Source organism: Filicampus tigris, chromosome 12 (assembly GCF_054856515.1).
Source record: "Filicampus tigris isolate MCC_2025a chromosome 12, RoL_Ftig_1.0, whole genome shotgun sequence".
NCBI lineage: Eukaryota > Metazoa > Chordata > Actinopteri > Syngnathiformes > Syngnathidae > Filicampus > Filicampus tigris.
In genome coordinates this window covers 16,512,276-16,524,874 of record NC_141228.1, presented here as the reverse complement: position 1 = coordinate 16,524,874, position 12,599 = coordinate 16,512,276, and the positions used below count along the sequence as shown (strand labels likewise).

General features: G+C 39.1%; 1 protein-coding gene and 1 long non-coding RNA gene across 7 annotated transcripts in view; one reads left to right on the top strand and one right to left on the bottom strand.

Moving 5' to 3' along the window:
• The window catches only part of lpp (LIM domain containing preferred translocation partner in lipoma), a 116,172-nt gene that overhangs the window by 94,593 nt on the left and 8,980 nt on the right, over positions 1 to 12,599 (top strand). The gene's annotated exons all lie outside the window — the stretch shown is intronic.
• Positions 745 to 12,599, bottom strand: part of LOC147138732 (uncharacterized) — a 43,468-nt gene continuing 31,613 nt past the window's right edge. The window contains exon 3 of the long non-coding RNA XR_015088862.1: positions 745 to 874. This is a non-coding gene — a long non-coding RNA (uncharacterized LOC147138732). The remainder of the gene's footprint in view (positions 875 to 12,599) is intronic.

Below are 12,599 nucleotides of genomic sequence, written 5' to 3'. Positions count from 1 at the left end.
TATTTAATAAATGTCAAAAGCACGTCGGAATGTTTTTTAATTAGCTATTCCGGGCAGATAAGGAGAAGAAGAAAGAAAAGTTTGAATTCTTCTGATCGCTTCTGGGGTGGAAATGTTAGATTTGGATTGTGCCATTTTCTGCATCAACACTGATTCGATTCATAAGCAGCGATTTGACGCGCCACTAATTACTGGAAGAAGTCGTCAGTCACTTTTACTTCAAAGCGCTCAGATGAATACGGACCACCACCAAGGCCTCAACAGTTTATTTGCTCTAATACTTCAATTTGGACTGGTAGAGATGTTTTAGGATTAGGGGCTGAGGTATAAGGTCAGTGAATGGTTTGGGGTGGAGGTTAGATACATACAATGTTGAAGCTTAAATTAGATTCTGAGTGCATCGCCGTATTGGATCAGACTCAGTATCAGCAGATACTCAAAATCAAGTGACTGGACTAAAAAAAAATGTGCCAAAGAAACAGCAGAACACATAAATGGATCCTTTTTTTGTGGTTCATATATCTCAAGGTGGTTTTCATTGCAATGGGCATGGACGAGAAAGTTGCGGCCGCTGTAGGTGTACGAGGCGTGCGAAAGCAGGAGAGGTGGCGCCCGGCCGTGTCTCTTAAATCTTCCCGTTTGCGAGGCACTCACTGCGATTGTGCCTGTCTCGTCTGGAACTTCTCCAAGCGGGATAATTGAGGAACTTTATTTATGCATTTCATCAGCATAAATGTTCTTCTGGCGCAGGATCAAAAAAAGCACGGCGCAGAAAATCGGAATTCCTTAATGGAAGTCGTTCCTCCTCCTTTTATTCCCATCCCGCGTGCGTCTCCCCTGCGATTACGACGGCGGCTCCAGAAGTGTCGCTCCCCTGTGAGGAAGGAAGAGGAAAAGTTTGCCTCAGACTCAAGGCAATCAGTCGAGGAATATACCGACAGGCGCACTTCAAGGCTCTTCGGCCCTGGGACGAATGTGCACCCTGGTCCCTGTTTTCACCGACTGCCAAAACTGGAAAATTCCGCATTGGCCCCTTTGGACAGTCCAGCTGCCGATGAATAAAAATATTCATAAAATAAAAATGTAAAAATGGCAGTAGGTAAATAAATAAATAAATAAAAATTGCTCTTGGCAAAATATTAAAATGTTGAAAATATTCAGGTTATAATATTTAGGAAATATGCATATGTGTATATATATATATTTGTGAATGCTGTTATGTACAAAAACAGAATATTGTGATTTTTTTTTTTTTTTTATATTTTTTTATTACAATATCGTGAGCTTTTATATAGTATCATGAGCTTTTTATACATCACCAACCTCCCCACAATATTGTGATGATTATCCTATCGTGAGGTTCATATCGTGATCTCATCGTATCATGACATTTGGATATTGTGACATCCCTATAATCTAAAGAATATAAAAGAATAGAAGACCCATGTTTATTCAGAAAAGATTTATTTTCTCTGTAAAAATGTATTTTAAAAAAATCCTGTGATCAAATCTGCCATTGTGGTTTTGAATCTGGTGTACTTGGGTTGAATGTACACAAAAACAGAAGCGTGCAGAACTGTCACTCTGGTCTGCGAAAAACATGAACAAGAATGTGAACGTCCACGCGTCCGTTTACTGTCAACGTGCTCTACGTGCGTCAAGGTCACATTGAAAAACGCCTTGTGACGAGATAAAGATAACTGTTAAAAGAAAATAAAACCTAATCTGTCCTCCGCCTCTTTTTTTGCCAGGATTTCTCCAAGCATCCCCGAGGTGACGGACACCGAGCCGCCTAAATGTAATTACGACGATTATCTGGCGTGCTACAAAAGCGAGCTTATTGCAAAGAAATGACGGCGGCCGTATCGCTGCCTTCGCGCGGCCTTGACCTGTCAGTCAAACGTGGTTGACTGATGAAGGCCTGCCCTCGCGCTGCTTTCTCATCTTCTTTTCTTACAACTACAAATGCCGCTATATATAGTCTCCCAAATCACTATAGAGGTATTTTTATGTGGTGGACTAAATATATACTGTAGTTCACAACAACAAAAAAAATAGGTGACCTGTAAGCTATAAGAAGGGAAGTAAAAATAAACAACTGAGATAATGTGGTGAGCATACCCTATAACTGGAATGTGGTTGTGTTGAGAAAGAACCAATCACATTCAAACTCATGTCAAATGGGAGTCAGCACACACCTGCCGCTGTTTAAAGTGCCTCTGATTAACCCCCAAAACACATTTCTGATGTTCTAGTAGGCTTTTCCTGACAATTTTTGCACACATTACATGAACTCAGATACTCAATAACATTAGAACGTATTTGCAGTTGCTTAGGTACAGTTAGTTCCATGTACCTGTACAAGTTACTGAGGTGAAGTTTGTTGCAGTTGCTTAGTTTCTTAGTTACAGTTACCATTTCAGTTACTTAGTCAGTTAGTTACAAACTGGGCACATGGCTGTTCAAAATTATCCACATAAAATGAAATCACATATTACAAAGTAAGAAGGAGGTAGTACAAACCTGCCACAATTTAAAGTGCCTCCTATTAACCCCAATAAAGGTATCAGCTGTTCAGAAAGTTCAACCTTGGTTGCATTAAACCATACCAACTCCCCAAACACATGTGGGGAAAATATGTTATTATAGGATGAAACTAAAGTGGTAATATCGAGAGGTATGTTTGGCGCAAACAAAGAAGAGTACCATCATACCTGCAGTGAAGCATGGTGGTGGCAACATCATGCGTTTGGGCTGTTTTTCTTCAGATAGAACTCGGGGCCTTAGACGAGGTGCAAGGAATTGTGAAAAGTTCAAAATTGTTTCTTTCTTGGTTTCTGCAAGAAAGGACGGGGGTCGGAGGGTTTTTTTTAGGGAAAAGCCTACTAGAACATCTGCAGTTTATTTGGGGTCAGAGGTGGTTAAATAGTGGCAGGTGTGTCTTGATTTCATTCATCTTGGTCTATTTTTTTTTTTTCATGAAAAAATCTGGTATTTGACCAGGGGTGTGTAGACTCTGTATGCAATGTATATGGTGGACTATATGGTTCAGGAAAAAGTACACACAGGAATCCTTTTTGTGATTAAGGATTGGGGAACGAGTAAATGATTCGGAGCATAACCATTACTTGAAGAGCGATTGAGGTCATTGTAATACAAGTTTGAAGTACGATTTCATAACCTTCCTCGTCTTTTCATTCTACAGCCAAATCGCACTTCATTTTCTATTCATACTCTCCTTTTCAGTCGCATAATGAAGGCGGAATATTTATTTATTTAGTTATTTATTTATATTATTCATTTGCTACAATATACGCAAAGACATTTCAAGAATGATTTTTATGTGTATGATTTAAAGCATATGTTAAATGCGTTTATGAGGTGTGCGGTCTTAATACTTAAATTACCTTGGATTTATAGAGTTTTAGCGTTTTAGATGTTTTTTCTGGCCAGTTATTAGCATGTAAATAAATACTGCAAAAATATATTTTTTAATACGATATATATAATATTTTTTAATACGATATATATAATATAATATAATATGTATATATATATATATATGTATATAAATACATATAAAAATACATACAGGTATGTACAAAACAAAAATGTAAAGATATATATTATAAAAATGTGTATGATAAAAATATGAAAAAACAAGAAATGTAAAATTGATACTTCGAAAAAATTTAGAACAAATATTAGACAATATTCATTAAATAAAAATATTCAATGTATACAATATCATCTATATAAATATGTTTTCTAAATGATACATAAACGTTTGCAATAATCATGCTGTCTAATCAGTTTCTAGATCATCATGCCACAGATGTATGGATTTTCTCGGCAAAGGAGAAGCGCACGCCAACACAGATTTAGACAAATTTGTGAATATTTGAGAGAAAAATTTTGTGTACATAGAAAAAGTCTTGATCGTGAAAAATGGAAGCAGAAACAAAAGTGTTTTTTTTGTACAGCAGCAAGGAAATGATGTCATTAAAACACGCTGTATGAGAATATTATGTATATGTGACAAATGACTAAACGCTCACACACACCCACTCAGTGGAGTAGTGTGTGTTTGTGTAATAGTAATCCTGTCATCTTGTTGTAGAGCACTTAATCAACTAGTGACAACACATTGAGCTGCTTAAAGGCCTTGTGAGCTCGTGTCGCGCTCCTCAAATGGAGGCGCAATCCGCATTAGCCCCAATCCAGCAGATTAACACCGTTTAAACTTGATGCTGCCATTATTCAACGGTGAGACCTTTTATCCCGTACTGTCGCACTTTTAGCCATCCTAAAAAAAAAAATCCTTTTTTTTTTTTTTTTTTTTAAATTTTTTTTATTTTTTATAAATAATATTGCAGTCCAATATCCATTCCTGCGTTTAATCCCCTTTAAATACCCATACACACAGGTGGTGTCCTGCCACTGTTACTACCGGCAAACAGCACAGTCAAGCCATCTTGGTGCTGTTCATATAAAAATAAATAACTTTTACAGTAATTAAGTAAGTAATCTTTTTCAAGCAGAGATCATGCAGAATTGGTGCAAAATAGAATAGAAAATAGAATAGAAAAGGCAGCACTATTTTGCACAGAACCAGAAAGTAGAAAGAAAACATGTAAAAATATTCATAGAAGTTAAAGTAAAAATGGATGCAGATATTTATGCAGGTAAAAAAAAAAGGTTGCAAAGAAATATTTTCCTAATTCAAATATAAAGGAGATATATAAAATTTTGAAGATAGAAAATATTTCAAAAATATATGTATACAGTTGAAAATGTTTTTGCAAATTATATATGTAAATATTTTTACAATTATAAAACATGAAAATGAAAGCTATACAAATATGTCAAAATGTGTCAAATAAAAATATTTATACACAAGAATATTTCAGTAAAAACATGAAAAAAATAAAATACTGTCTAATACATCTTTACAAGTAACTAACATAGGTAAAGATATTATGCAAAAAATTGTATTGAAAATGTATGACTGCAAAAGTGAAAAAAACTCTAAAGATTTAAATATATTAATACAAATGTTTATACGAAAAAGTTTTTAAAAAATCCAAAACGTACAAATACCGATCAATGAAAAAGTATACAAGAAAGAATTAAATATAAAAAATATATGCATGTATGTAATATATAAAATTAAAAATTAAAAATAGATAAAAATGTTATGCAAGGAAAAATATATAAAAAGTAAAGAAAAATTATAATGAGGTAAGGGATAATAATAATAAAACCTTAATGTCTTGATGCAAGTTTTGAAGGCCGCTATTATCTTTATCTCGCTTTATGCCATTTTTCACACCAACTCATGTATTGTCAAAATATCGCAAGAATATCATCACTTGGCTGGGATGGGCAGAAAATTAGCATGCAGTGCTGTTAGCCACCCAAACACGCTAATTGCCTTTGGCAAGTGAGCCAACACGCTGCCATTTGCCATCCCATTCATACCGGTGCTGTCTAATTGTTGGGCTCCTTTGAGGAATTAACACAAACTTAATTACGTGTGAAAGTACACAAGTCAATTACCACACACACAGACATACGTATATGACTATTTGATGACTCAACACAGGGCTGTGTGTGAGGAGTGTGTTGGGGGGTATTGCAGTCTCTGAGAGGGGGCCCTGAACGCATGGCCACGTCTGCATGTGACGACCCGCATATCCGTCACGGGGAGTGGTGACAGGTGTGTGGGCGGGAAAAAGTCAGCTCAAATTAAAGTCACATCAATGACATCAAGATGCCGCTATGATCCTTATATTCTGCCTTTCCGAGAGGTTAGTATTGTACCGGAACAAGTAAAGAATGCTGCCAATAGCCGTTTCTTTCCTTACACACTCGCTCACATAACCAGCAATATTGGACGAAGAGATGTACAGGGTGCCCGTAGCGTCTCTTTACAATCCAGGTTATGACAAAAGCAAATTAATAGACAAGTCTGTGGAAAATAGGAAAAAAATGAGGAGTAAGAAAGCAAACTGATTGGAGAAAGTGCTAAGGCAACGTGATAAAGATTTAACATTGATTTACATTTTTGATCATTTTAATTTGAAAATAGCTTCAATGCTAACATGCTAATCCAGTTCAGGGTGTAGTTGGCCTTTCACCTGAAGTCAGCTGCACCCCCCAGTAAGGCCGTACAAGATTAGCAATGTTGAAGATGACAAATGACGCTAACATGCTAATAGTTGAGATGCTACGAAATAGCAACACAGTGGTCCCAAGATATGTAACGGGACATAAAAACCATACAGTACTGTCTTGTCAAGTCATACTTCGCCTGAACTCTTTCTGTTGAGGTACGCTAGCGTGTAGCGCGATTATCTCGACAGTATCCCAACCTGACAATCTTTGACGGCTGCCCCAGGCATCCTTTTGGCGCTGCACCTCTGAGCTACGTAAACAAATTGCTGCGATGGCGTGTTCTTCACCATTTGACTTGAACGTGTGCGTAGGTGTGAGTGCGTCACACAGACAAGGATTGATCCTCCAAATGGGGACCTCGCTCTCGGCCTCTGCGACCTCGAAACGTATTTTCCAACAAATTGTTTGTGACATTCTCACTCTGAATGTTTGTGACACTCCTTGACGGAATGTTCATCCGGATGTGTGCTGAGCTGAAGTTTCTACTCAGTTGACCTGGCCTGGCCTCTTGAGTGTAGGTGTGAGCTGCCTCCGAAGTACATTTGCATGCCGGTACGCACGACTGGCAGGTCCAGGAACGAGATGGCACAAGGCCAGAGCCTCCCACCCTTTTTTTTTCGCCCCGATTTTCTTGACCTTGGCACTTGGCACTACCTCAATGCAAATAGTTTCACTCACTTGGTTTACCGGACAAGTTTTGACCACCTCGACTCGATCATGTAGAGTTTAGTTTGGCACACGCATCAGACCAGGATCAAGGTGTCATCTTGGCCTGCCTGTGCATTTTAAATGTTGCTTGGCAACAGTAAGTGATCTTAATCTCAATTTCATTCAATGTGATGAGCCACTCAGAGGCTGGGATTGGGCAGAAGTTGGATTTTTCAGATCACTCCAGTCCACCACTGTTCGGAATAAGAAATTGAAGGTGTCGGTGTCGGACGGCACATCCAATCGGAGAGGAGTTGGCAGGAGTGATTTGAGACTGCTGACAGCAAAACATTTTGGAGGACTTAAAAGAATAAATGCGGTGTCCAAGTGTCCTAAGCTTTGGGACATAAGAGAAATGTCATACCATGATGTGGTTAAGAAGGCACACCGATGGAAGGAGACAAAACGGGCTCGCAACGACCTGAACAATGTAGCCCTGCCACTGAGCCTGAAACCCGCTTGGCAGCAAAAAGTGAGCCCTCTCTTTCGAATGGACGACTGGCAGCTCCAGAAACAAGACGGTGCAGAGTCAGAGCCCTGACCCTTTTTCACGCTTTTCCAGAACTTTGCACTTTGCACTTCCTCTGCAGAATACGGTCAAAGAGGCAGAGTTTGGGTAAAGTGGCGGTGGTGGAAGAGGTTCCACCATCCTACTCCGAGCCAGAGTCGCCCAACCTTTTCTTTGTTTCCACTTTTGTCCTGACGTGGCACTTTGCACTATAAGGTCAGGAAAATGTGGAAAAATAGAGGTTGAGGATTCTCTTGTTCTTCTCTTCTCTTGTTCTTGGACGCTCAAGTTTCGGCAAATTACACAGTTTAGTTTACCATGACTGGCCACGCATCAGGCGTGCGAAGCAGTTCTGGGCCACTTTGTACGAGCCGGAACGAGATCGCGGTGCTGCTTTCATCCCTGCCACCTTTTGCTCTGCGCAAAGAGGTCTCATCGTGGTCTGATGTATCGTCCGTCATATTCAAATTTTTCAAAACTTGCGTAGTGGGGGCTTTTTCTTTTTCTTTTTTCGCTTTTCCTGACCTTGCCCCTTTGCACTACCGCACTGAAGACACATTTTGACAAACCTGTCCGAACCACATGGAGTTTAGTTTAACATGACGGGCCAGACATCAGGCTTTCTTGTGTTGAATAAAAGGTGTCAGGGGTGCAGCGATCTCACTCCGGCTGATAACGTGACACGGTACTGCCTCTCCCCCTTAAGTCCCGCTCGGCAGCTGAAAGTGAACCCCGTGTCGTCCGTCTCGGACTTTCGTTCAACATGACGGGCCACACATCAGGCTTCCCTGCGCAGAACAAAAGGTGGCAGGAGTGCCGCCGACGTCCTGCTCCGGCCCGGCACTGCCTCTCCGCCTTATAATCCCACCGTGCAGCAGAAAGTGACCCCTCTGGACTTTAGGCAACGTCTCCTGCCGCGGTTGCCGAGAGAAAGTGACAAAGAGCCTGGCGGTAGTTGGCTGATGTCATGAGTCGGAGTGACATTGCGGCGGGTCAGCAGTGGGTCGCCGATATTTTTTTTTTTTTTCCGCACTCGCTTCCCCCAGGCAAGGAAATATGCTTAGACAAAAAACATGAGGGAGTTTCCGCGACTCTTGTCCAAACAATGGACTCTAATAGCAACACTATTGGGCCAGCGGCAGGGCGAAATATCTGTGTATATCGTTATTATTATCTCTAACGGTACAGGATACATATACACAGTGACAACTGCTATCAACACAACAGGGCGGGAATAGTCAGTGTGTTACGTTTCCCACTCTTCAAATACTGTAATTAACTGGATTGGTCTGGTCTTCGTAGCATCTCTCTTCCCTTTGTCAGTCATCTTCATAAAAGCTAAATGAGCTAACAATGCTATGTTTAGCATGTCCGATCCATCTGCTCCATTTTATTGTATTGTAATTTTTTGGGGCTCGTCTCACTAGCATCTGTTCTGTTTTTAATATTGTCATTTCAGGTAAATTAGCTTATATGTCCAGTCCATCATGGCCATGTTTGGGGGAAAAAAAAAAACGTTGCCGTTATTTTCATTGAACTACAATTTTTTTTTTCGTCTCACTAGTATCTCTCGACTTTGTGAGTCACAGTCGTCGACTCTTCTTTTTTATCTCCATCCCCTCAAACATTCTCCTTGTTAACGGCACAAGAGGCTCATTTGTCAAGCTTTTTAATGTTTGCATTTTTTTAATTCAACTTTTTGTTTCATCATGCTAGTATCACTCGTCCCTATTTGAATCATCTCTGTTCACGCTTAATCGCTTGCCTCGCTAGCATCTCTCTTCTCATTGTGAGTCATTGTTGTCGGGGCTAAATAAGTTAATAAGGCCAAGTTTAGCATGTCCGACCCAAGTTTGAAAAGCCTTAATTTTACTCAACCATGTTATTTTCGTCTTTTCCCAGTAGCATCTTTCCACTTTTTTTGAGTCATTGCTATTCACTCTTCATCTCTCGCATGGCAAAATGTGCTAGTAACGCTAACTTTAGCATGTCCGATCCATCGCCGCCATTTTCGAGAAAGCTTTGATGTTATTTTCGTGTAGCCACATTTCTTTTTTTGTCTCTCTAGCATCCCTCCTCTCTTTGTCAGTCATCATCGTCCGCTCTTCTTCTTCATTTAATCTCCTCAAACTTTGTCCTCGTAAACGGCACAAGAGGCTCGTTTGTCAAGCTTCGTTAAGTCACCTTCCCCCCCTCCCCTTTTTTGTTTTTTTTCCGCCGAGGTGACTCATCCATTCGGCATTTTGTCCCGTCTTTCCTCCGGTCGCTCACTCATTCGCTGGTCCCACAGCAGTAAAGCCAGGCACCGAGCAGACGCGGCACTGAATCAGCTCGGCAGTAAATTTAGCGGCGGCGAGTTCATCCTGCCAGGTCATAAATCGCGTGCAAAGCGCAGCCTGCCACCCGTCAGCCCTGATCGGCCTCGCGGAAACACAACGGGGAAAGAAATAAAAAAGCGCTAGGTGTAAAATGTGTGTCAAAAAAGGAGAGATGAAGTTATTCCCCCGGTTTGAAACGCTGCTGTGGTTATGCGGGAAATCGGTGATGCAATCGAGAGCGCTTTTCACATCACAGCGAGAGGGGGAAAAAGTCTGACGCAGATGTCGGGATCTTTAAATCACGGAGAATAAGCAGATGTAGGCAGCAGGGGTTCCTTCAATCGTAGTTGGTATTACAGGCACACTGTTTGGACGATGTCACGTGTCAATCATTAGAGAACAACTGCTTTTGTCAAAGCAGGAAAATAAAAGCAAAGGTTTGGAGATGTGAGGAACTTTGATTGTCAGGGTTTAAGTTCACATATAGATTAGACCTGATTTTTAGGGGGGGGGTTATGTCTTTTTTTGGGGGGGCGAGGCGGGATTTATTTGAAAATTATATTTTGTGAAATTCTAATCAAAAATTGTTTTAACTACTACATTGCTTAATTAAAATCAAGTCCAATACCTTTGTGTACAATTTCACAAATTTTGAATAAATGAAGGTAGTTTTTTTTTTTTTTAAATAACATGTATAATACAAAATAAATTAAAATAAAGTCACTTATTTTTGCGTGACCAGACAATTTTTATTTTTTATTTTTTTAAATATACAGTATTTTATATTTATTTGTATTAATAATCTAAAGAAAATTTAGTTTTTTTTGTATTCTTTTAAATGAAATAAAATAAAGCAACATAAATATGTAAAATTTCTGAGCAGGCCTGACCATTAACAACAGATCACATAAGTCACAATTCGGATCGTGTTGAACCTTTTGATAAAAAATAATTTTCATTTCAAAACTAAATATTTTTAAAATGATTAATTAAAATACAGTATAATTAATGTCAAAATTTATGAATCACAGAATTGTGATTCCTTAATCTCAATATGTGTTGGTTTAATAAGAAAGTGTCACATGAATGACAAACTTCCATCACAGGCACATTTCCAAGCACTGCTCATTGGAGCCTCTCACCTGTCAATCATTACAGCAACGGCATGGTTATTTTCCCCCCACATTACAAGTGTGTCAAAAAGCAAACGCGGGTTTCTTCTTCTCGTGTTTTTAATGGGAGTATTTTACTGCAGGAAATTGGTGATGCAAGTTTTAACACGTTATGCAATCGCCAGCGGTTTTAACATCACAGTGGCAGTGAGGGGAGAAGAAAAAAAAAGAGAAAAAGAGGAGGAGAAAGAGAGCGAGCTTGAATGTCGGGACGTATGAATCACGGAGGAGTCGAGCAATAATTCTAAACATTTGGCGGGCGGGTGCAGCAGCGTCTCACACGGAACAACATTGAATTTGTTTTATTTTGGTAACAATATTAGACAGCTTCATTAAGACGCCGTCATTATGCCCAACTACGTTTATTTTTAGTCTGCTTCTAATGGAGTTAGGAAGTACAACATAAAGCAGGACAGAAATGAGCTCAATGACCATGAAACAAACGTCCCAGATGGAGGCCTTTCTTCACCCCTTACTCATCTTTAAATGTCGAGAAAAGCGCAATATAAAATTGGTTTCTTATTATTATTACTAGCTGCAATGCAAAATGACGCCTCGTGGTGTACTTTTATCATCATTAGGACCCGACCGATTAATTGGCCGACCAATTTAATTGCCTTATATTAGCCCTTTTAAAAGCAGCAAAAATCTGCCTTTTTTTGTTGGTTTTTTTGCCCATCGTTTTTTTAAAAAAATTCTTTGTTACACATTAACACAGTACAACATAAGACAAAGATAATGACATTCAAACATTAAAATAAAATCACCCCCAAAAATTGCCTATTTAAAAAAAAAAAAAAGATAATAAGAAATTGCCAAGTTCATAAAAAGTATTGTAAAACAGTCGAATTTTCAGCCTGTAATTCATGTCTTTATTTTTGCAAATCACTAATGGACAAAAAAATAAGTTATTTTATTCATTATATTATTTTTAATTAATCGGCCGTTTATCTGAACTTTATTTTAAAAATTTTATGCGAGTACTGTATGGTGGCAGTCACCTTAACTCACTTCACATTACACTGGAACCGATTAATGGCATTTTCATTCCATCTCATGTTATTATTACATATTTAAGTCCTGAAATTATTGAATATATTTTAAAAAAAGGAAAAAAAAATCAAAATTATAAAAGTAAAAAAAAAAAAAAAATTTAAATGTAGATTTTTTAACCCCCTGAGGCTAAAATTAAGTTTTAGTTATAGTTCAGTAGTACTTCTGAGTAAAAAAAAAAAAAGGGCTCATATAATATGAATGTGTATTAATTAGGGGATTAGCAATTACTTGTTGTGAATCTGCAACACCTGCTTGGAGAGGGTTAATCATGCATTAATGAAACCAACAATGATAATAAAAGTACACTACAAGGCTGTTGCTCACCAAAACAGCAGCACCTACAGGAAGTACCTAAACAGTCCCCTCCTTCATTATTTTGAAATGGTTCCAAGTTGACTCGGAGAGTGCGTGGCCTCGTCGGGCCCGAGTGTCACCAGAACACATGCTTGTGCCATTTTAACTCCCCACTACATGCTCTGTTTTGCCAACACGGCTCCTCGTGTCCGCCAAAAGCTGTCAGACGTCGTTTATAGTCCGGGGCCCAGTCTCAGCGGACACTACAGGCTTCGCAGGAAGTGTGTATGTCTGTGTGTGTGTGTGTGTGTGGGGAGAGGGGTTGTTGGGTCGGGTTGGGTTCTCCATACAATTGACTTAAAGTGT